Source organism: Chiloscyllium punctatum, chromosome 12, assembly GCF_047496795.1.
Source record: "Chiloscyllium punctatum isolate Juve2018m chromosome 12, sChiPun1.3, whole genome shotgun sequence".
In the NCBI taxonomy this organism is placed as follows: Eukaryota; Metazoa; Chordata; class Chondrichthyes; order Orectolobiformes; family Hemiscylliidae; genus Chiloscyllium; species Chiloscyllium punctatum.
The window spans coordinates 17,675,313-17,699,603 of record NC_092750.1 but is presented as its reverse complement, the minus strand read 5'-3'; the positions used below and the strand labels follow the sequence as shown (position 1 = coordinate 17,699,603).

Sequence of the window (24,291 nt, the reverse complement as noted above, 5' to 3'; positions counted from 1 at the left end):
AGGATATTGGCCATAACTTGTAATCTCTTTACACATTCATCCCTCATCAGGATGGTCTCAGGGCTCTCCTCTTCTTCCTAGAACAAAGACCTAAACTATCCCCATCTACCACCACCCTCCTCTGCCTGGCTGAGCTCATCCTCACCCTGAACAATTTCTCCTTTAACTCCTCTCACTTCTTCAGATTAGAGGGTTGGCCATGGGTACCCACATGGGCCCCAGTTTTGCCTGTCTCCGAGTGGGGTATGTGGAAAAATCCTTGTTCCAGTCCTATTCTGGCCTCCACCCACAACTCTTTCTCCTGTATGTGGATGATATCATTGGTGTCACTTCCCTCTCTCGTCTGGAATTGGAAAAGTTTATCAATTTCACCTCAAGTTTCCACTCCGCTCTCAACTTCACCTGCTGTGTCTCTGATTCCTCTCTTCCTTGACATCTCTGTTTTCATTTCAGGGGATAGAGTGGCCACCCAATATCCATGACAAATGATTTCCACAGTTACTTTGACTATACATCCTCACAACCTGCTTCCTGAAAAGACTCTATTCCATTCTCCCAGTTCCTCTATTTCTATTGCATCTGTTCTGATGAGGCCAATTTCAAGAAGGGGGCCTCCAAAATGTCCACCTACTTCCTCAACCAAGGATTCTCCAGCAACATTGTTGACAGGGCCCCCGGCCGATCTGACCCATCACCTGAATTTCAGCCCTCACCCGCTCTCTTCACCCCACAACAGCAATAGGATCCCCTTTGTCTTTACCTACCATCCCACCAGCATCCAAATCCAGGGGATCATTGGCCACCATTTCAGCCACTTCCAGATGGATGCTAGACACACCCTCCCTTCCCCTCCCTTGTCCACCTTCCGCATGGACCATTCCCTCCAGGACAGCCTGGTCCACTCCTCCTTCACTCCCAGAGCCACCACACCCCCAACAGCCCCAGGACTCCCTCCCCACAACTGCAGAAGGTGTAATACCTGCCCGTTTACTTCCTCCCTCCTCAGTATTCCAGGTGCTTTACCTGCACTTCACTCAATCTAGTCAACTGCATTCTCCGCTCCCAATGTGGTCTCCTCTACTTGGGGAAATGAAGAGTAGACTGGGTGACTGCTTTGCAGAACACCTACATTCTATTCACAAAAAAGACCTTTCTGTTGCTTGCCATTTCAACACACCACCCTGTTTCCTGACCAACATCTCTGGCTCAGGCTTGCTGCAGTGCTCCAGCAAAGCTCAGTGCAAGCTGGAAGAACAGCACATTATTTTCCACTTGGGAACTCTACAGCCTGCTGTATTGAGTTCAACAGTTTTAGGGCTTATGGCACTTTCTACCATGTCACTTTCCCAACCCCCACAATCCAGATCTTGTTATCACATGGTCTGCTATTACACGCCACCCATGGTTAGGCATTAATAATCCCAATTATACCTATCCATTCTCCAAGGCTGACTGTTATCCACTCCTTTATCTATTCAACTATTCTTCTCAGTCTTTGGGTTCTATCTCCACTTATCATCTACTCTTTACCCTCTACTTTCTGTATTTAAAAAACTTTTTCCTAGCTACCATCAGTTCTGAAGAAGGATCTGTGGACCTGAAACATTAACTCTGATTTCTCTCCACGGACGCTGCCAAATCTGCTAAGCTTTTCCAGCAATTTCTGTTTTTATTTGTGACAAGTTATAGAAACTCAGACAGAGAGAGAGAGGAATGCTGTTGTTCTATCAAGCAGAAGCTGCCTGTTCTCTGCAGTAAAGAACTCAGTTTAAACTTGAAGAAAATCAGTTACCTTTCCTGCAGCAGTTGCTATGAGCTGTAACATTTGCATTGATAAATTTTCTGAGCGTCTTACAAACCAGTGCAAACTTCTAGAGAAAGACTGAACATCAAGTGCCTGGCTAGCTGAACAGGATCGTCTCAGCATCAGAACTGGGAAACAAAGAAGATTGAGCTGACTTTCCAGCTATTCTGTATCTCTGCCAATAATCGATTTTCGCTATTTGTCTATATTTGTGCGTGTGTGTGTCTACACGTAACAGGGAGTTTATAAGGGGATTAGAATTTTAGTTAATTGTGTTAAATGTCAATGGTTTATATCTGTTTACCTGTAGCTGTACTTAACTTGCTTATATTACATAATAATTCTTGTCTAGTACAGAAACGAGCCCGTGCTTTCTGTCAACCTTGGTCTGAAAGTCAGGTAAATTGTGGTTCTGTGCATACCTTAGAAAAGAACTTTAACATTTGGTATGATGCCAGGAACAGTGAGACCTGATGTATGGTGCGTTACCCCGGTGAATCATAACATGGGATGTGAATGGGCACGCAGATGATGGTACAGTGATGAGAAATTTCAGTTTGGAAAGGTCTAGTTTATATGTGACTTCAGCCTCACACTAACTTAGCTGATTCATAACTGTAATGTAACACAATATAACTATGCTCTGAAATGATCCAGCAAGTCTTTTTTAAAAAATCACTAAGAGTGGGGAAAAACTGCTAGCCTTGGCAGTGACATCCACACCACAAGGGCAATTGTTTGAACACACACACAGGCACACACACACCAGTGTTCTCTCTCCTGGCTTTTCTCCAGTGATGGACATTTTGGGAAGGCTGTACTCATTGAATAAAGCCCACCAGCAGCTAGTCTGGTGACTCAGTGGTTAGCACTGCTGCCTCACAGTGCCAGGGACCCAGGTTTGATTCCAGCCTCGGGTGACTGTCTGTGTGGAGTTTGTACATTCTCCCCGTTTCTGTGCTGGTTTCCTCCCAACAGTCCCAACAGGTTAGGTGGATTGGCCATGCTAAATTGCCCATAGTTTCCAAGGATGTGAAGGCTAGGTGGAATAGCCATGGAAAATGCAGGGTTACAGGGATAGGGTGGGGTGCTCTTTGGAGGGACAGGTGTGGACTTGATGGGCCAAATGGCCTGCTTCCACGCTATAGGGATTCCAGAAGCTCTCTGTGACTGGAAGCATCTACCAAACAGGGCACAAGTGAAGGCATGGTCATTGCTGGACAATTGGATTATTTCTTTTCTCTCTCATGTTGGTTCTTTGTTCAGTCTCAGAGATGTCTGCAGCTAACATGATGGACCATCTCCAGGCATCACAATCTACAGCTTGGGCTTCCCACTTTCGATAGTTAATGTGGAAAACAGAGTGGAACTTATTCAGTGTGTCCTTGAAATATTTGCATGTTCCAATAGCCAGTGGTCAACTCTCCATACAACACATGCATGTGACTGTTGTTCTTTAGCCAATATGGTGTCCCTAAGACAGTTATCGTTGCAGGAAGATGGTCTTGATACTGATGATGGTGGCTGTTGGTCAACACTCCAGTGCACTGCATCACTCAAATGGATACTTATTAATAAAGGGATACTTGTGAATTGTAACTATTCAATCAGATTATTAGATCTGTATCCAGTCCCTGTCAAGTGAGGAGCCTAAAGCGTTAACAAAAAGATTTTATCTGAAACGGTCAACAATTTGGGCAATATTTATGCTTTGCATAAGATGCAAACAGCACAATTGAGATCAAACATTCTGATTGTGCTTTATGTAACTGTATGTATTCCCAGTTATGTTACACAAGACTGAGGGACTTGACACTATTTTAAAATGAGTCTGTAAAATTGCCCAAAAGTTTCATTCTCTTTACTATTAAAAGTTAATCAGCTGTGGATCAGCTTGATACTCAAACTATGTGGGACATAAAAAACACTAAATGGAAGAGAAGAAACGGAGCAAAATCTATGTATGAGCTGAAAATGAGTGTACCTCAACATAGAAAAAAATGGTGGATCAAGCTGGGGAGTTAATCTTGGACTGAAGGAGAGATGGGTTTTGGGGACACAGGGAAGGATTCCCCTAAACTGGGACTATTGAAGAGTCAACTTCCACCAAATTTGCAACATACATGATCATTCTTCCATCACTGTAACAAAAAAAGCTAAACTTCGAACAGGAATACACTGTAAAATCTCAGAACAGTATATTCAGATACACCCCCCATTCCTTCTGCCGTCAGATTTCAGCCCATCCTGCATCGTTAATACAATGTGCTATTTGCAAAAGTTGAAAAGCATTATAATTCTGATTAACATGAGATGTAGTGCATTGTGTAATTCTTTTCTTCTTGAAATGAATTCTTAATTCTTGTTTCATTTGCTCCAGCGAATCCTAAGCCTAACTAGTGCCAATGCCTCATGCACCCTCAACTTATCTCTGCTTCAAATACAATATCAGACACGTCACTGGTCTGAGTTCTCACGTCTGTGAGTCTAGGAAACTGGGTCAATCTATAAGCAGATGTGATGCAGCAATAATCTGCTCAATAGCTGCTCTTCCGAAGTAATGGTCTGTGCCTGACATTCCAAACAGTAGGATCTTTTCCAATTAGTTAGTTGATTGTTTAATTCAATATTGTAACAGTATTATTACAGTTTGCTTTATTATCAACAATGTTAATTACTCTATGGTGAACAATACAACTATTAAGATAGTCTTACACGCAAATGGAATTTGCATATTCCCCTTCTTGTATTTTATAAAATGTTTTCCTGATGGTAGAAGAGATCTATCTAATCTCTGCCAACAACACACTTCAGCCAGTTGTTAGGATTTATCCTGGAACCCACCAATCCCTTCCTCCTACTTGATTGAAAAATACTTTGCCCCTCACAGTCCAGATCCTAACTTCTCCACTAGGAAAACCTTAAGACAAAGTCTTACACTATGAAAACGTGTCAACCAATTTGTGAGATTCCTGGCAGAATTTTGCCATTGCCATGCTGATCGCAGCTTTGGATTGAATTCTGAGTCAGGAGCCCAAAGAACAGATTTGTGGCACATCTAGTGTGATCTTCCTGGAAGTGACTTTGGGAATGCTGTTCAACTGTAGACAGGAGGAGATTCAATCGGCACTGAGATTGGTGGGCACTGAGATTGGTGGGCACTGAGATTGTCAGGCACTGAGATTGGTGGGCACTGAGATTGGTGGGCACTGAGATTGTCAGGCAGTATCAACAAGAAGGGAGAGGTACAGGATGCCACAAGCTGGGGGCATGCAGCTAATGCTGGAATGAACAAAGCAATCCTAATAGCCAGAATATCAAGTGGGTCTGCCTGCAAGGAACAGCATTTGCATGCAGATGGGCTGAATGTAACCCATATTCTCAATTTAGGATATCCATTCCTTGAAGCTCCAGGTGCCTCTTACGAGAAGCTGAGCTGCAGATGCAGCAGGAGTCCTACGTGTCTCCTGTCACTGTGCTAGGAACGTATCAGCTTGTTGGTGCTGTAATGGATTTAATTGATTTCCCATTGCTTTCAGGCACACAGCCTCTCTGGAAAAGCAGCCAAAGGCAGAGAAACATAGTTTTCTAAAGGTGATCCTGCCCCACCCAATACCTCCAGGCTGGAAAATTCCTGCTGCTGGGTGTGTGACCAATCTGAGGTATAGGAATTCTAACTTTGTTCACCCGAATAGAGAGCCCACTAGATCAGGTTGAATGAGGATTCCTATCCCACCCAATGTTAAAAGTGAAAGGTGTCAGAGGTTCATAGGCTGCTGTCTCATCACTGAGACCATGGGTGGTGAGTTTAACCCATGGGTCACAGTGTCTCAGATGAAGTGGTGCGGTTAAGGATGTGGGGCCTTTATGGCGACCTCAGGTAGTACAGGGATTGAACCTGTAAGGCTGGTGCCACTATGCATTGTAGACCAGCCATCTAGCTGATTGAGCTAACCAACACCCTCTACCCCCTGCCCCCATCTCTCCTCAATAACTGGCCTTGTTCAAAATTCTGGAACTTCCTTCCTAAAGGCTGTGAGTATGGGTGTACATACAGCACATGGACTGCAGGGATTGGTGAAGGTAGAGCACCAGCACATTCCCAAGGGAAGTTAGGGAATGGGAATCAACACTCAAACAAGTAAAAACTTCAGTGGTGAACAGGAAGATCTAGAGAGGAGTTTCAACCAGTGTGGGCCTCAATCCTGCCATATCCCAAAGGGTACTTTAGGTACTCCAGTAGCAATCATTCAGAGTCACTCAGAAAAGGAAGCTTGGTATATTTCACCTGATAATCCTTCTGCAAGCCAAATATTAAAAGCTGATTGCATTCTGAAGTTTCTTTTTTCATAATAGCTTGAATGAAGCAAGTTCCATTGTCTGCCAGTCACGGTAAGTCAATTTAGCCATGGGCCATTGGCACTGTGACATCTCAAAATGGAATTATAAACTTATTTTAACAGAAATGTGTGCCTTATGCAAAGAATTTTCACACATAAGAAGCATGCATTGAAACAATTTTACACCTCGACCTGATGTTTAGAGGCAAATACTGCTCCCAACCCCAGAAGGAAGTTTAGGGTGGCACAGTGGCTCAGTGGTTAGCACTGCTGCCTCACAGCGCCAGGGACCCAGGTTCAATTCCAGCCTTGGGCGACTGTTTGTGCAGAGTTTGCACATTCTCGCTGTGTCTGTGTGGGTTTGCTCTGGTTTCCACCCACGGTCCAAAGATGTACAGGTCAGGTGAATTGCCCATGCTAAATTAGAAGCATTAGTCAGAGGGAAATGGGTCTGGGTGGGTTACGCTTTGGAGGGTCAGTGTGGACTTGCTGGGCCGAAGGGTCTGTTTCCACACTGTAGGGAATCTAATCTAAACCAATATCCATGAAAACACAATGGGCTCCAGGTAACCTTTGTTATACTGCTGATCATCCATCTACCGGAAAAGCATGTATAGTGTGGCTTGGTGTCTGTATCCCTTATTCATGCCCATCATGATTTTATAACCTCTATTAGGTCACCCCTTAACCTATGGCAATCAGGGAAAATAGACCCAGCCCATTCAGCCTCTCCCTGTAACTCAGTCCTGGTAACATCCTGGTAAAAGTCAGCTTTCTGCCTCCTGCTGCCTGTGCTTACTAATTGTATTCTGGTATTGGCAGCACGTTATCAGAGTCAAGTGGTTTGTTGGCAACTTCAATTGTCAATTGATTGGATTACAATGGCGGATGGGCTACCAATTTTGGCACCAACCACCAAACCTGCTTTGGCCCTCTCCAAATAGCCTGCCCCTTGTTTCACAAAGACTAAGTTAGGGATGTCTGTGATGGTTAACCACCTTAGGTGTTTTACACTCCCACCCCAAAGGCATGCACAAGATGAGGTGGGACGTAAAATCCAGCCTATTGTATCAGGACTAAGTGTCAATTAGAAGCTGTAATGATCCTGTGGGGTTGACCTGTGGGAAAATGGAGAAGCAGCTCCCCCTCTCATCTCTGAAAAGGATGAAGGGGACACTGGATAAATAAGGCATACCTCAAACAATTCTGAATGGAAGAAGTGGAGTTATGGCTATGGATTATTTGATCAGTTCTGAGGAATGGCCACTGGACCCAAAATGTTAACTGATTTTTCTCCACAGATGCTGCCAGACCTGATGAGTTTTTGCAGCAATTTCTGTTTTTGTTTCTGATTTCCAGTATCCACAGTTCTTTCTGAATATTTGATGTTTGCTGTTGACTTCAAGTGCAATTATCATTTATTACAAAACATTCTGTGTTTCACTGAACCTGACATTTACTGGGAAGAAGCTGAAGACCCTACCACCATCATCTCCATTGTATCAATAATGTACAAGCCAGCTTGTGCATTGCTGCTTTACCACACTCAGTTCGTTTGTGTCAATTACGGTCAAAATATCAATTAGTATCAGGCAGAACAACAAGCCCTGTGGAAGCTTCACTTACACTGACACCTTGAAGATATCTGAACCAATCTGAAAAATCCCACTTCCCTCCCAAAGGATGGACAGCATTTTTATTAAATACAATGCCAATAAAAAACTAAGTATCAGATGGCAGCACTTCCTTGGAAAAGACAGCTGGAAAGCAATGCACAAAAATGATTCACTGGCAATCCGTCAATCAGTTCTTTCTCATACTTTACCTTGCACTACAAAGCAATTAATTTGATAATACTGAGAGTCAGAGATGACTCATTTTTTGATTCTGCTACCACTAAGTTGACCAAATAATTTTATCAATAACAAGAAGAAAATCTCAGCAGGTCTGATAACATTGTGCGGGGATGTTCACCAATGATTGCACAGTGTTCAGTACCATTCACGACTTCAGATACTGAAGCAGTCCATGCTCAAATGAAACAAGATATGGACAATATCCAGGCTTGGTCCGAGTGGCAAGTAACATTTGCACCACACAAATGCCTGACAATGACCATCATCAATATCAGACACTCCAACCACTGCCCTTTGACATTCGACAGTATTACCATCACAGAATTCCCCCACTGTCAACATCCTTGAGGTTACCATTGACCAGAAACTCAACTGGACTCACCACAGAAACACAATGGCTATAAGAGCAGGTCAGAGACTAGGGAATACTGCGGCGAGTAACTCACCTCATAACACTCCAAAGTCTATCCACCATCTATCACAGGACTGTGATGGAATACTCCCCACCTGCATGGGTGGGTGCAGCTCCAACAACACTCAAGAAGCTTGACACCAACCAGTCCAAAGTAACCTGCTTGATTGGCACCACATCTACAAACATTCAATCCCTCCACCACCGACGCTCAGGAGCACCAGTGTGTACTATCTACAAGATGCGCTGCAGAAATTCACCAAAGATCCTTAGACATCATCTTCCAAACCCATGACCACTTCCATCTAGAAGGACAAGGGTAGCAGATACTTGGGAACACCACCACCTGCAAATTCCCCTCCAAGCCACTCATCACCCTGACTTGGAAATAAACCGCCGTTCCTTCACAGTTGTTGGGTCAAAATCCTGGAATTCCCTCCCTACTGGCATTGTGGGTCAACCCACAGCAAGCAGACTGCAGCAATTCAAGAAGGCAGCTCACCAATAACTTTTAAGGGCAAATAGGGATGGGCTATCAATGCTGGCCAACCAGTGACGCCCAAGTCCCACAAATGAACTTTAAAACAAATTTGCGGAGAGGAAGCAGAGTTAATGTTTCGGCTCCAAAGACCCTTCTTCAGAACTTTATCATTTGGAGGTTAGTGATGGTGTGATCTTAGTACTCTTCGACTTAGGATAACAAGGAATTATCACTGGTTAGCTGTGTGACTTACTTCCCAAGGGGCATGCAGAGCCAAGAGATTTTTTTTTAATCAATGCTGAAAGTCTACTGAAACCAGTACTTGGTTGGGGAAGGGAAGCTATGATCTATGATGGATGCAGGTACTGTATATTGAAAACTTCATGGAGAAATAGTAAGACTGAGGATAAAATTTGTATCTAACGCTACATTCTTAACAAGTTAAAGCTTACAATTAACATCTCGAGTCTGCAGGGCACAAAATATGGATAAAATTCAACTTATATAGGCAGATGATACATTTAGGTAAAAACAATGACTGCAGATGCTGGAAACCAGATTCTGGATTAGTGGTGCTGGAAGAGCACAGCAGTTCAGGCAGCATCCAAGTAGCTTCGAAATCGACTTTTCGGGCAAAAGCCCTTCACCATCAGACCTATCAAAGTTTCTGGCACAGGTCCTCAATGAAGTACTCATGAATTTTGTTTTTATTCTTTCATGGGATGCAGGTGCCTTTATCAATACCAGCATTTGCTGCACGCTATTAATTATCCTTAAATTGAATGGCTTGTTTGGCCCTTACAGCGGACAATTAAGAGTCAACCAGAGTCTGAAGTTACATGTAGACCAGTCCAGGTAAGAACAACAGATTACTTTCCCAAAGGAACATGAAGGATCCAGTTGGGTTCTACTCTTGATTTTTTTGATTTGATTTATTATTGTCATCTGTACCCAGGTACAGTGAAAAGTTTTGTTTAGTGTGCAACACAGGCAGGTCATACCATACAAATTCCATTAGGGTAATAGAACAGAGGTAGGGATACAATGTTACAGTTGCAGAGAAGATTCACAAAGAGTGAGCTCAACATTTAAATTTAAAATTTAAGAGGTCCATTCTGATAACAGTGGGGAAAGAAGCTGTTCTTGAGTCTGTTGGTATCTGTGTTTAATCTTTTGTATCTTCTGCCTTATAAAAGAGGTTGGAAGAGATTGTAATCTGGGTGGAAGGGGTAATTGATTATGTTGGCTGTCTTCCCAAAGACAATTCCAACAGTTTCATGGTCACTACTACTGAGATTAGCTTTCAACTCCAAATTTATGGAGTTTGATGGGATTTGAACCCATGTTTTCAGAGCATTAGCCTATCCATCTGGATTACGAACCCAGTGACATTATCACCAGCTCTCTCATCAATGTGTATTTCTGTGCTTATAATGCAGGAATGGTGTTGATTTGTAAGTTTAGTATATTTTAAATTAAATACATTTTTTTAAACACTACATCTACCACTTCTCTATTATCTGATAAATTTCACTGAATCACAATATTACAGTGCAGAAATGGGCCATTCAGCCCATTGTGTCTATACTGGCTGTTCAAATGGGCATGATTACTAATTACCAATCTCCTGCTTTATCTCCATATCCTTGCTCATCAATTCTAATCAAATAATCATGCAATGCCCTTTGAATGCCCGAAACGTTGATAAGCCTGATTGGTTAAATGTATCATCTGCTATGCACGCTGAATTAGAGCCGTTATTCGTGCAGGCTTTAACATTTTGAAAAAACATTAATTGGTTGCCTCGTTTCTTTATCACAATATCATAGTAATCGAAGCAAGATTTGACCATTTGGCCTATTGAGTCTGCTCTGCCATTCCTTAAGATCATGGCTGATCTATCCATTGTCTTAGCTCCCCGTCCCTGCATTATCTCCATAACTGTTCATTCCCCTACAATGCAAAAACCCATCCAACTGTGCCTTGAATATATTTAATGAAGCTGCCCCTACGGCTTTCTTGGGCAGAGAATTCCATAGATTCATTACTGTCTGGGAAAAGCAATTCCTCCTTATCTCTGTATTAAATCTACTCTCCCTAATTTTGATGCCATGCCCCCTAGTTCTGGTCTCACCCACCAGCGGAAACAACTTGTTCGTCTCTATCTTAACTATCCCTTTCATAATTTTATATCTTTCTATAAGATTCCCTCTCATTCTTCTAAATTCTAGTGAGTTCAGTCCCAGGCGGCTCAACCTCTCCTCATAGGGTAACCCCCTTGTCTCCGGAATCAACTTGGTGAACCTCCTCTGCATTGTCTCCTCAAGTAAGGAGACCAGAACCACGCTCAATACTCCAGGTGTGACCTCATCAACACCTTGTGCAATTGTAGCAGAACCTCTGTGCTCTTAAATTCCATCTCTCTAGCAATATTCTGTTTGCCTTCCAGCAAATCAACTTTTAGCGATTCATGTACGGGCACTCCTAAGTCCCACTGCACAACAGCATGCTGTAATCTTTCACCATTTAAATAACACTCAATCTTTCGCCATTTAAATAATACTCTGACCTACTACTTTTACTTCCAAAGTGGACAACCTCACATTTACCAACATTGTACTCCATCTGCCAGACCCTTGCCCACTCACTTAAACTGTCTAAATCTCTCTGCAGACCCTTCACATCCTCTGCCCAGTTTGCTTTACCACTCAATTTAGTGCCATCAGCAAACTTGGATATGTGACACTCGGTCTCCTCTTCCAAATCATGTATATGTATCATGAACAGTTGTAGACCCAACACTGCACCCTGCGGCACCTCGCTTATCACTGATCGCCAACCACAGAAATAACAATTTATCCCAACTCTGCTTTCTATTGGTTAACCAGTCCTCTATCTATGCTAGTACATTTGCGCACCTCCATGCATTCCTATCTTATGGAGAAGTTATTATTACAGAGGTGGGTGCTAGCTATTTACACCATGCTCTTGTGTTACTGGTAGTTACCTAACACAACCTTCTAGTCTGTTCCTAGTGCTTTTTTACCCCTCTGCCAAACTTAGTAGCAACATCCTAGCTACTGAAATGAATATAGGAGTTTTGTGGTGGTTAACAGCTTTATGAACAGAAACAACTTTAATAGTCCATTATGTCCTTTGGTTGCACTGATCCAGACCTCAGAATGTCAAGTATATTAAATGATGCTGATACAAATATAAAATTCTATAGCAAGACTATTAGATATCAAGAATATTTGAACACACCCAAAAATATACAGAAAATTTGAATCCACATAATTATAATCCTCCCCTCACTTTGGTCTCTGTCAGACTCCTCCCAGCAGATGAAAATGCCTAACTCAGAAGTGCTCAACTATATGTGGTCAAGACAGGTGGTCAAGATGGGTGATACGTTTTAGGCACAGATAATCAGACAGCTCCCAACAATATCAAACATGAACAAAAATGTCAAACTGTAAAGACATTTAAACTTGGTGATTTTTGTTTATTTTTGATGGTGCTAAAATGGATTATGTTTTTAACCCAAAGTGAATGACTGTCATTGCTAATATGGAACATTCAGCATGCTGTGTAAAACATATAGTTGACCACATATAGTTCAGTTCAGTTAGAACAACTGTGCAGTTGCAATGTTTTCAGTGCCCTACACTGTGTTTAGCTTTTAACAGTATATCGAAAGATGTATATAAATGAAGAGGGGCATAATTCATTTATCAAGAGCAGGAAATCCTGTATAATCCATGCTTGCAAATGAAATTTATTGAAGATTTGATTGACATTGATGACATTGATTTGATTTATTGTCACGTGTATCTAAGTACAGTGAAAAGCTTTGTTTACGAGCAGTACAGGCTGATCATTGTAATCAAGGATATACAGATCACAGGGTGAAAAAAAATACTTGGACAGAGTGGAAAATACTTGGACAGAGTAAGGCAAACAGGTTACACCACACAGGACATGCATGAGGCAGGATCAACATTAGCAAGATCAACATTATTTAAATTATATTGAAAGGTTTTAATGCCACTTAGCACCAAAGCATCCTCACCACAATTGATGCAGATTTTGTATTACTGTTATTATTTTGATATGTTAGAATGATACCATATGGGATGACACAGCCAATATCAGGCACACACCATAAGACCATAAGGTATAGTTGCAGAATTAGGCCATTCGGCCCATCAAATCTACTCTGTCATTCAATTATAGCTGATATGTTTTTCGACCCAATTCACCGGCCTTCTCCCCTTAACCCTTAATTCACTTACCCCAATCAAGAATCTATCTCCGTATTAAATACAGTCAATGAATTGGCCTCCACAGCCTTCTGCAGTAATGAGTTCCATAGATTAACTTCCCTCTGGCTGAAGAAATTCCTCATCATCTCAATGTCAATCAAGTCATAGTACTTTTTATCACTTTTTCAGTCATGTAGGCTATTGTGTCTCTTCTTCAGTTTATTTTAACATGTTATAAAGAATGAACTGATTCTGGGCTATTGAGTGCTTTTTCATTAAAGAGAGATAACTGGTGGTGGTTTAAGCTTACCCCTCTGATTAGTGGAGAGACTGAGGAGGACGATCTTTCTGGTAACCTCAGCTGGTGTGGGAATTGAATTCTTACAGTATGGCATGACCGATAACATTAACAAAGCAGCCAAACAGGCTTATTAAATGTTATGTTGTTTTTCAGACTGGAGGCCTGTGACCAGTGGAATGCCACAAGGATTGGTGCTGGGTCCTCTACTTTTTGTCATTTATATAAATGATTTGGATGCGAGCATAAGAGGTACAGTGAGTAAGTTTGCAGATGAACCAAAATTGGAGGTGTAGTAGATAGCGAAGAGGGTTACCTCACATTACAACAGGATCTGGACCAGATGGGCCAATGGGCTGAGGAAGTGGCAGATGGAGTTTATTTCAGATAAATGCAAGGTGTTGCATTTTGGGAAAGCAAATCTTAGCAGGACTTATACACTTAATGGTAAGGTCCTAGGGAGTGTTGCTGAACAAAGAGACCTTGGAGTGCAGGTTCATAGCTCCTTGAAAGTGGAGTTGCAGGTAGATAGGATAGTGAAGAAGGTGTTTGGTATGCTTTCCTTTATTGGTCAGAGTATTGAGTACAGGAGTTGGGAGATCATATTGTGGCTGTACAGGATGTTGGTCAGGCCACTGATGAAATATTGCGTGCAATTCTGGTCTCCTTCCTATCAGAAAGATGTTGTGAAACTTGAAAGGTTTCAGAAAAGATTTACAAGGATGTTGCCAGGGTTGGAGGATTTGAGATATAGGGAGAGGCTGGACAGGCTGTGGCTGTTTTCTCTGGAGTGTCAGAGGCTGAGAAATGACCTTATAGAGGTTTACAAAATTATGGGGGGCATGGATAGGATAAATAGGTAAAGTCTTTTCCCTGGGGTGGGGGAGTCCAGAACTAGAGGGCATAGGTCTAGGGTGAGAGGGGAAAGATATAAAACAGACCTACGGGACAACTTTTTCACACAGAGGGTGGTACGTGTATGGAATGAGCTGCCAGAAGAAGTGGTGGTACAATGACAGCATTTAAGAGGCATTTGGATGGGTATATGAATAGGAAGGGTTTGGAGGTATATGGGATGGGTGCTGGCAGGTGGGACTAGATTGGGTTGGGATATCTGGTCGGCATGGATGGGTTGGACTGAAGGGTCTATTTCCATGCTGTACATCTCTATGACTCTAAACCCCCAAACATTTCTGTCTTGATTGTCAGACTGAAGACTTAAAGGCAAAAAGCCACATAAACAAGGGGAAACATGATGGCTCAGTGAGTAGCACTGTTACCTCACAGCACCAAGTTACGATTCCACCCTCCGGCAACTGGCTGTGTGGACTTTGCACATTCTCCCCGTGTCAGCATGGGTTTCCTGCGTGTGCTCTCATTTTCTCCCACAGTCCAAAGATGTGCAGGTTTGATGGACTGACTTTGCTAAATTGTCCATAGTGTCCAAGGATGTGCAAGCTAGGTAGATTAGCTGTGGGAAATGTAGGGTTACAAGGATAGGATAGGATGTGGATCTGGATGGGATGCTCTTCAGAGGATTGGTTTGCACTCAATGGGTCAAATGGCCTGCTTCCACACTTGTGGGGGTTCTACAGTTCTATGAAGTTTGTTTATAAATAGCAGAAGAAAGATGGAGCAAGAAACAGACATCTCTGAATGCATTTCCACATGGAGTTTAGCTTGTCTCCCCTTAATATGGAGGAAGGACCTTGGAAACCTTAGGAAAATGGAGTAATCAGTCACTTGTTGCCACTATTTGATTAAAGTTTAACCAGCTGAACAGACTGAGAAGCTTTCACCACCCATACCCACGAACTCCATTCACAAATATAAAGCAAACACCACAATGGAAGAATTAGACAGTAATACTAGGATGCAGGAGGAGGTTGAAAAACAGCAGAAGGCCTACTTTCCTCCATCAGTATCGGGGAATGCCAGCCTTTAGTTCTGATAACTTTCCCAGTACTCTTTCTCTTATGATTATGATCATTTTAAGTTCCTCCATCTCTTTGATCGCCTGATTTTCAAGTATTTATTGGTTGTTTTTATGTTTTCTACAGTAAAACAGACACAAATTACCTGCTTAACAATTCTGTCATGTCCATATTTCCATTATTAAGGAACCTCGTTAGTGCAGTAGGCAGTGTGTCAGTCGTGTAACCTGAAGGTTGTGAGTTTGACCCTCACACGGGACACTACGTTTTGTTGGCACAACATTGAAGGCCAAAGGGCCTGTACTGCACTTTAATGTTTTATGAAGTGACACTCACTTCAGTTACTCTGTCCCTCTTCAAGTAAAAACTCTTACCGTCAGTTGTTATATTTCCAACCAACTTTCTCTTATAAACTAATATTTCCCTGCTTATGTATTTTTTAATCATTCTTTTCTAAACATTTGTCCAATTTTCTGACCTGCCACAAATTTTCACTGCATTGTGTCCATTAGCTTTCAATTGAAGTGTATCCCTAGTTAGCTATGAATCATACATGCCTTTCATATAGATTTTCTTGCTCAAGAAAGAAACTTAATTTAACAGTTAAATCCTATATGCAAAACAGGCTAGATTCCAGGAAGGACTAACCCTTAAAGTTCAAAAAGTTCCTATACTCTCAAGCTGTTTCGAGCAGTACTCTTTGTGCACTTTGCATGCTTAGAAAGACGACTAGTATTTATTTTAGCTGAAGCTCTACACAGATGAACCAGCTGTGTTAACTGGAGAAACCAATTTGAATAGCCGCTTTGCTAACCAACGGCAGTTGCCTGATCCAAGTATCCCTGACTACGATGAAAATTAAGTTAACTGCAAAGTGTAGATGAAAACTAAAGTAGACAATATTTTAGACAGAGATAAATCCTTAAAATTACCTCACTCAACAAATTAAATTCAATTCATCAACCTGTTCAGACAGGGGTACGGGGATTTGAACCCAGATCATGGACACTGCCATCACAGCAGCCTGTAAATTTCCGAAATCTGTACTGGCTCAGTGAGCTGCTGTCTGTATGCTTGCTTACCTTGTGCACTTTTTAAAATTTTTACAATTCTTTCTGGGACAAGGTGTCGCAGAGTAGGCCAGCATTTACTGTCCATCTCTAATTGTTCTTGAGATGGTGATGATGAACTACCTTCTTGAACCGCTGCAATCCATGAGCTGTAAGGACACCTGAAGTGCTACTAGGGAGGGAGTTCCAGAACTCTGAAATCCATCGTCTGCTAAAAGACTTGCCTCTCACTTCTCCTTTAACCTTACCCCTTTTTTATCTTAAACCTATGTCCCTAGTAATTGACATTACTACCCTGGGAATAAAACTCTTGACTATCCTATTCATGCCTCTCAAAATTTTATAAATGAATATCAGGTTGCCCCTCATCCTTCAATGTTTAAGCGAAAACAAACCAATCGCTTCTCATAGCTAATACCCTCCAACCAAGGAAACATCTTGGTAAACTGTTTCTGTACCCTCTCAAAAGCTTCTATATCTTTCTGGAAGTGTGTCAACCAGAACTGAATGCAATATTCCAAATGTGGCCCAACTAAAGTTCTATATAGCTGCATCATGACTTGCTAATTTTTATACTCTGTACCTCTAACGATGAAGGCAAGCATGCCATACACCTTCTTGACCACCTTATCCACTTGTGTTACCAATTTCAGGAAACTGAGGACCTGGACATCTGGATTCCTCTCGATGTTGATGCTACTAAGGGTTCTGCCATTTACTGTACACTTCCCTACTGCATCAGATCTTCTAAGATGTATCAGCTCACATTTGTCAGGATTAAATTCCATCTGCCATTTCTCCACCCATGTCTCCAGCTTTTCTATATCCTGCTGTATCATAGAGTCATAGATGTACAGCACAGAAACAGACCTTTTGGTCCAACTCGTCCATGCCGGCCAATACAACCTAATCCCATCTGCCAGACCCCGGCCCTTATACATCCAAACCTTTCCTATTCATATATCCATCCAGATACCTTTTAAATGTTGTAATTGTACCAGCCTCCATCACTTCCCCTGGCAGCTCATTCTATAAACATACCACACTCTGTGTGAAAAGGTTGCCCCTTAGATCTCTTTTATATTTTTCCCCCTCACCCAAAATATATGCTGTCTGGTTCTGGACTCCGCAGATCCCAGGGAAAAGACTGTGCCTATTTATCCTATATATGTCCCTCATGATTTTATAAACTTCTAAACGCTGCAGGGAAAACAGCCCCAGCCTGTTCAGCCTCTCCCTGTAGCTCAAATCCTCCAACCCTGGCAACATCCTTGTAAATCTTTTCTGAAACCTTTCAAGTTTCACAACATCTTTCCGATAGGAAGGAGACCAGAATTGCATGCAATATTTCAACAGTGGCCTAACCAACGTCCTGTACAGCCACAACATGACCTCCCAACTCCTGTACTCAATACTCTGACCAACAAAGGAAAGTATTCCAAATGCCTTCTTCACTATCCTATCTACCTGCGACTTCACTTTCAAGGAGCTATGAACAAGGTCTCTTTGTTCAGCAACACTCCCTAGGACCTTACCATTAAGTATATAAGTCCTGCTAAGATTTTCTTTCTCAAAATGCAGCACCTCAGATCATCTGGCAATCCTCCTCACTATTCGCAGCACTCTCAATCTTTGTGTTAATATAATGTCAATATAATAAAAAGAGGAGGCTTTGGGTGTTTTTAAGTATTGTGGTAGACAAGATGGGATCTCTCCTCGAATGCTGAAGGAGGCAGGTGAGAAAATCGCTGGAGTTCCGTATGAAATCTTCAAGGATTCAAACTTATGAATCAGGCTACTGACATTCTCCTCCAAATCATTTATATCTTTTACAAACAACAGAGGTTCTAGTATTGATCCCTGCAGAACACCATTGTTCCCAGATCTCCAGTTAGAAAAATACCCTCCCATCACTATTCTCTGTCTTCTTTGACCAAGCCAGTTCTGTATCCTGCCTTAACAGCTCACTGTCATGAGGGACTTTGTCAAAGACGTTGCTAAAATCCATATAGACAACATCAATCACCCTGTCCTCATCAATCATCATTCTGAAAAAACTCAATCAAGTTTGTGAGACATAGCCTTCCCTGCACAAAATCATGCTGCTTATCATTGAAAAGTTCATAATTTTCCAAATGTGAAAGGACAGATCCCATCTTGTTTACCTCAATACTTTTAAAACACCAAACACCCCCTCCTTTTAGGGCAGCACGGTGGCTCAGTGGTTAGCACTGCTGCCTCACAGTGCCAGGGACCCAGGTTTGATTCCAGCCTCGGGTGACTGTCTGTGTGAAGTTTGCACATGCTCCCTGTGTCTGCATGGGTTCCCCCAGGTGCTCTGGCTTCCTTCCACAGTCCAAAGATGTGCAGGTCAGGTGAATTGGCCATGCTAAATTGCCCATAGTGTTAGGTGCATTAGTCAGAAGGAAATGGGTCTGGGTGGGTTACTCTTTGGAGGGTCGGTATGGACTTATTGGGCCAAAGGGCCTGTTTCCACACTGTAGGAAATCTTTTCTTTATTGACATGCCCCAGAATGTCAATATACCCCTCCTTAGACTCATTATCCACCATGTCCTTCTTTGAAAAAACCGATGCAAATTATTCATTAAGAACCTTACCTCTTTCTCACCCAAATCCCTCCTTTGTTCCTGAGTGGACATACCCTTTTCTTAGTTACCCTCTTGCTCCCTACACATGTGTAAAACACCTTGGGATTTTCCTTAATCTTGTTTGCCAAAGGCATTTCATGGCCCCTTTTAGTCCTCCTAATTCTTTGCTTGTGGTCTTTCCTGCTATCTTTATATTCTTCAAGGATTCTGTCTGCTTTTAATTTCCAAATGTTATGTTTTTCTTTTTGACTCTGGTAATCCAAGGTTCCTGAATGATGATATATCCAAAGTGAGGATGATATGTGGCTTAAAGGAAAAATTGCAGCTGGTGTTGCTTCCAAGCATATGCTACCGTTGTTCTTCTAAGTGGTAGAGGTTTGGACTTTGCAGTCTGAAGACACTGGAAAATTGCTGTGGTTCATTTGTAGGTGGTACATACAGCTGCCATTGGGAGTGGTGAGGGAGTGAATGTCGAAGATGGAGGATGGGGAGCCAATCACATGAGACATTTGATCTGGACGTATTGAGCTTCTTGAGTGTTGTTGGAAGTGTATTCATCCTGGCAAGTGGAGAGTATAACATCACATTCCAGATTTATATATTACGGACATTTGAAAGACTTTGGGGAGTCTGGATGTAAGTCACTCTCCAAGGAATTCCCAGCTTCTGACCTGTTCTTTTAGGGTTGGCCATGTTTTGGTCAATGGTAACCCTCAGGATGTGGATAGCAAATGCCTCTACAACAGTAATGCCTTTAAACGTCAAGGAAAGGTGAGGTTCGATTCTCTGAATTGGAGATAATCATTGTTGGGAAAGTGTGTGGAATGAACATCAAATATCATTTACAACCAAATATGAATGCTGCCCAGGTCTTGCTAGATATGATACAGACTGTTTCAGTATCTGAGGAGTCAGAAATGGTGACGAATGTTGTCTAATAATCAACAAACAGCTGAAGACGGTTGGACCTAAGACACTATCCTGAAGAATTCTTGCAGTTGTGTCCTGGTACTAAGTTTATTAGCCTCGAACAACCACAAACATCTTCCTGTGTGTTCAGTATGAATCCAGCTAGTAGAGAGGTCTTCCTCTTTATTCTCATCGACTCCATTTTGCTAGGGCTCCTTGATGCCTAAATCAGTCAGGAGCAGTCATTCTTAACTCACCTCTAGTTCAGTCTCACTTCCATTTTGAAGCAAGGCTGCGATGAAGCCAAGAGATGAGTGGCCGTGGGGGAACACAAGGTGAGTGTCAGTGAGCAGGTTATTGCTGAGTAAGTGCTGCTTGATAGTACTGCCGAGGACACCTCCATCCCTTTTGCAATCTCGCTGAAATTCTACAGAGGTGAATCAGCAGGGCTGGCTTGAATAATCACTCCTAACTAGCCGCCAAATTAATGAACCAAAGCTGCTTCTCCAGTAAGGAGCTTGGTTATCCAGACTAAGACTGAAAGAAATTTAATTTGATAGTAATCTGCAGTTAAGTGCTAAATGAAACCAGACTAGATTTTAACAGACATTAACCTTTAAAATTCCCTCATTCCTCAAATTCCGTTGCTCACACTATTAAACTGCATACAGTAACGGGGTGATATCTTTATGCTTGCTAACTGGAAAGGAGAGCGAAAAGGTGAAAACTAAACAGAGACAGACAAATAGAGAGTAGCAATTTTAAAGGTACTCCTAAGAAGCAAGAATGAATTAAAATACCAAGGATGAAATATAGTTTCAAAAGCAGAAATTGTTGGAAAAGCTCAGCAGGTCTGGCAGTATCTGTGAAGTGAAACCAGAGTTAATGTTTCAAGTCCAGTGACCCTTCTCAGATTTGTGAAATACAGTTTGTCAGAGAAGCAGATACAGGGAAGTTCAAGAGGTGTGAAATAAGAGACACGTGATAGAGACTGAGGTGAAATGAGAAAGAAGGGCACAAGTGCTTTGGCAGGCTGGATGACAGAATGTGTGTGAGAAAAGGAAAGGGATGTATAATCAAAGCCACAAGTGAGGAAAATGAGGAACATTGCAAGGGACACAACAGAGACAGAAAGAGAAGTTTGAGACAGCTAATTAAATTGATTTATACTGTATAGAAAAACTACAGTTACACAGTAATTACTGAGACAGTATTGGCATCATGAAATTATTGAATGGCTACAGCACAGCAAGAGACCATTTGGTCCATTGTATCTATGCCAATTCTCTGAAGGAGCACTTAGTGCAACCCCTGCCTTTTCCCTGCAGCCATGCATATTGTTCCTTTCAGATAATGACCTCCTTTGCTTTTGAAAACTTCAATTGAACTTCCTACATTCACTGTACTCTCAGGCAAATCCTAATTACAGGTGACATGAAAAGTTCTTTTTCCATGTTGCCATTGCTTCTTTGGTCAATTACTGAGAATCTGTGCCTTCTGGTTCTTTGTTGTTCCGCCACTCGGAATAGTCTACTGTGTGTTAATTCCTCATGATTCTGAAAACTTCTATCAAATCTCTCAAACTCTTCTTCAGGGAAAGCAGTGATCATCTTCAGCACTAAAGTCACCTTTCTCTGGAATCCTACTAGTGAACCTTTCCTGCACTTTCTCTACTGACTTCTCATCCTTATTATGTCTTTGTCCAGAACTGCACACAACACTCCATTTGACTAGTGCTTTATACAGATTAAATACTTTATTTGCTTTTGTACTGCGCGTCTGTAATGGTAAAGCCCAGGGCTGTTGTATGCTTTATTAACTTGTCTCTCAATCTATCCAGCCACCTTTACAAATTTGTATACATTTATTCCCATGTCCCTCTGCTCCTGAACCCCTTTTCGAATTATAACATTTAGAATTTTATATTGTCTCTCCATGTTCTTCCTACCAAAATGAAACATCTCACACTTTCCTGCATTAGCCGTTAGTCTATTCTTTTCACCAATCTGTCTATTTCTCTTGAAGTTCTACACCACCTTCCTTAACAAATCTAAGTTTTGCATCATCTGTGAATTTTCAATGAAGGGTCTGTACAAGGTCCTGGTCATTAGTGTGTATCAGGAAAAGTTGCGGTCCTAACCTTGACTCTGAGGGACTCCACTGTAACCCTATCTTCATGCCGTAAAATAATCATTTATCACTACATTTTGTTTCCTGTCACTCAGCTAATTTCATATCCATATTGCTGCTATCCTTTTCTTCATGAGCTTTGCAAGTCTGCTGTGTAGTACTTACTAAATGCATTTTGGGTAGTCCACGTACAGCACATCGACAGCAAAACCCACATCAACCCTCTCATTTATCTCGATAAATTAACTCAAGCAAGTTGGTTAAAAACAATGTGCACTTAAAAAAAATCTCTCTGCATAAATCTACCATCCCAGAACAGTTAGCTATACTCCTGACTTGCAATGTTGTGCACTCACTCACACACACACACACACACACGAAATCGAAGTGCAGTTTTACTGGCTTTCTTATTGTGCTGGTTTCCAGCATCTGCAGTCATTGTTTTTACCTTCTTGTTGTGTAAACCTTTTCAAATCAATCGCACACAGAAACCCACCTGACACTTTAAAGATAGTAAGAAAAGAATACACGGTTCATATTAGTCACAATAATCCACGGTAGACAACTGTTTGGGGAGTTCTCCTCCACCGATCAGATTAAACCAGAACAGGGGACGCTGAAACCCAATTTGTTACTGGCACACATACACACACACACAATCTGATGACACTAAAAATACACCTTAAGGACAGTGTATGGTATCACGGTAATCTGCAAACCAAGCCAAAGCGAAGAAGTGCGCGTATAGTTTCTCCAGATAATCTCAGAATGCCAAGATTCCCCCAGTTCTCCCAGTGGACTTCTGATTTTTGGGGCACACTTTAGAAGCAGGGTTTCAAAGGGCATCATGTCAACAGGCTGTAGCGGAAACCGGGCGCAGACAGAGCATTAAAGTAAGCAACAGACAAAGACGGGCCACCAGAGAAGTGAAGTCCCTTGGTTATATGTCAATCTAAAAGGTGGCTAGCCATCTCAACTCTGCTCAGCGGGAATGGGCATTTAGCAGTGACCATACAGCTCTCGTTTCCACACGGTTCCCACTGCCCTCCTGAAGTCTAGTTGCCCCAGACAGCCCGCCAGTGTCAATCTCACTTAGCGGTGACCTGAAAAGCGCTGAGATCTGACGGGACTACACCCCCCCCCCCACCCCCCCCCCCACACACACACACACACACACACACAAGCAGAAAGGGAAATCAATCTCCCACCCCTTGTTAAAGTTAACAAAAAAAACACTTGTACGGGCAAAATGACACTCGCCTTTAAATCGCAGCCCAATATATGTTGTAGGGGTGGAGGAGTCTTACCGGAGCTCTGTCTTCTGTTCGTGTGTGTGTGTGTGTGTGTGTTGCTGCTTGTGAACACGTCCCTCTGTCTCCTTTAGTCTCGGCTCCTGTTCGCGGCCAGTCCGGGTTGTTGCTGCTGCTGCTGCTGCTGAATGTCAGGGGCGCTGTAAATGAATAAAGGTCTGAGTCCAGGAGCCGGTCACCCTCCTGGGAAAAGCAGGAAATCGCGGGTGCGTGTGTCGGCAAGCTTTCCCACCAGCCAGCCCGCTCTGTTATGGTGCTGGGTCCGCCCCTGAGCTCCCTCTCCAGCCCCCTGTTAGCCCACCTCCTAGCGTCACACAACCAAACAAGAACAGTAACATCATTCATTAACTGTACAAATGTGATCGCTGGACACAAGACTCTTTATAAATACACATCGGGAGTTTATAGACCAATGCATCAAGTCTTTGTATAAATATATAACTTCAGAGTTTATATATCAGACATTGTCCATCTGGAATTTATATATAGAGTACAAATAGAGTACAAATATATAAACACTCAAGATATATAACAAGATATATAATAAATATATAAACACAAGTGTCTACATATTATCTACCTAAAGGTTACATATAGATTGAGTCTTTATATAAACACTATGTACTTATGTTGAATTTGAATATTGCATTATCTAGAGCCCATATATTTTTTCCAGTTTACGAATGTTTTGCATCTGTATGGAAAGCTAACTAATACATCTTAAACATAGAAACGGGGTAGACCAATCGGCCCTTCGAGCCCGTTCAATATGATCATGACTGATTATCCAACTCAGTCCCCTGTCCCCACTTTCTCCCCAAACCCTTTGCTCCCTTCAGCCCTAAGACTATCTCTAACTCCTTCTTGAAGAC

General features: G+C 42.1%; 1 protein-coding gene across 2 annotated transcripts in view; it reads right to left on the bottom strand.

Moving 5' to 3' along the window:
* The window catches only part of slc38a3b (solute carrier family 38 member 3b), a 136,709-nt gene extending 113,029 nt beyond the window's left edge, over positions 1-23,680 (bottom strand). Inside the window, exon 1 of one of the 2 annotated variants that reach the window (XM_072581937.1) lies at positions 23,370-23,680. The gene's annotated coding sequence lies outside the window, so the exon portion shown is untranslated. The remainder of the gene's footprint in view (positions 1-23,369) is intronic. The other variant, XM_072581936.1, reaches the window with a different exon arrangement.
* Positions 23,681-24,291: the final 611 nt, after the last annotated feature.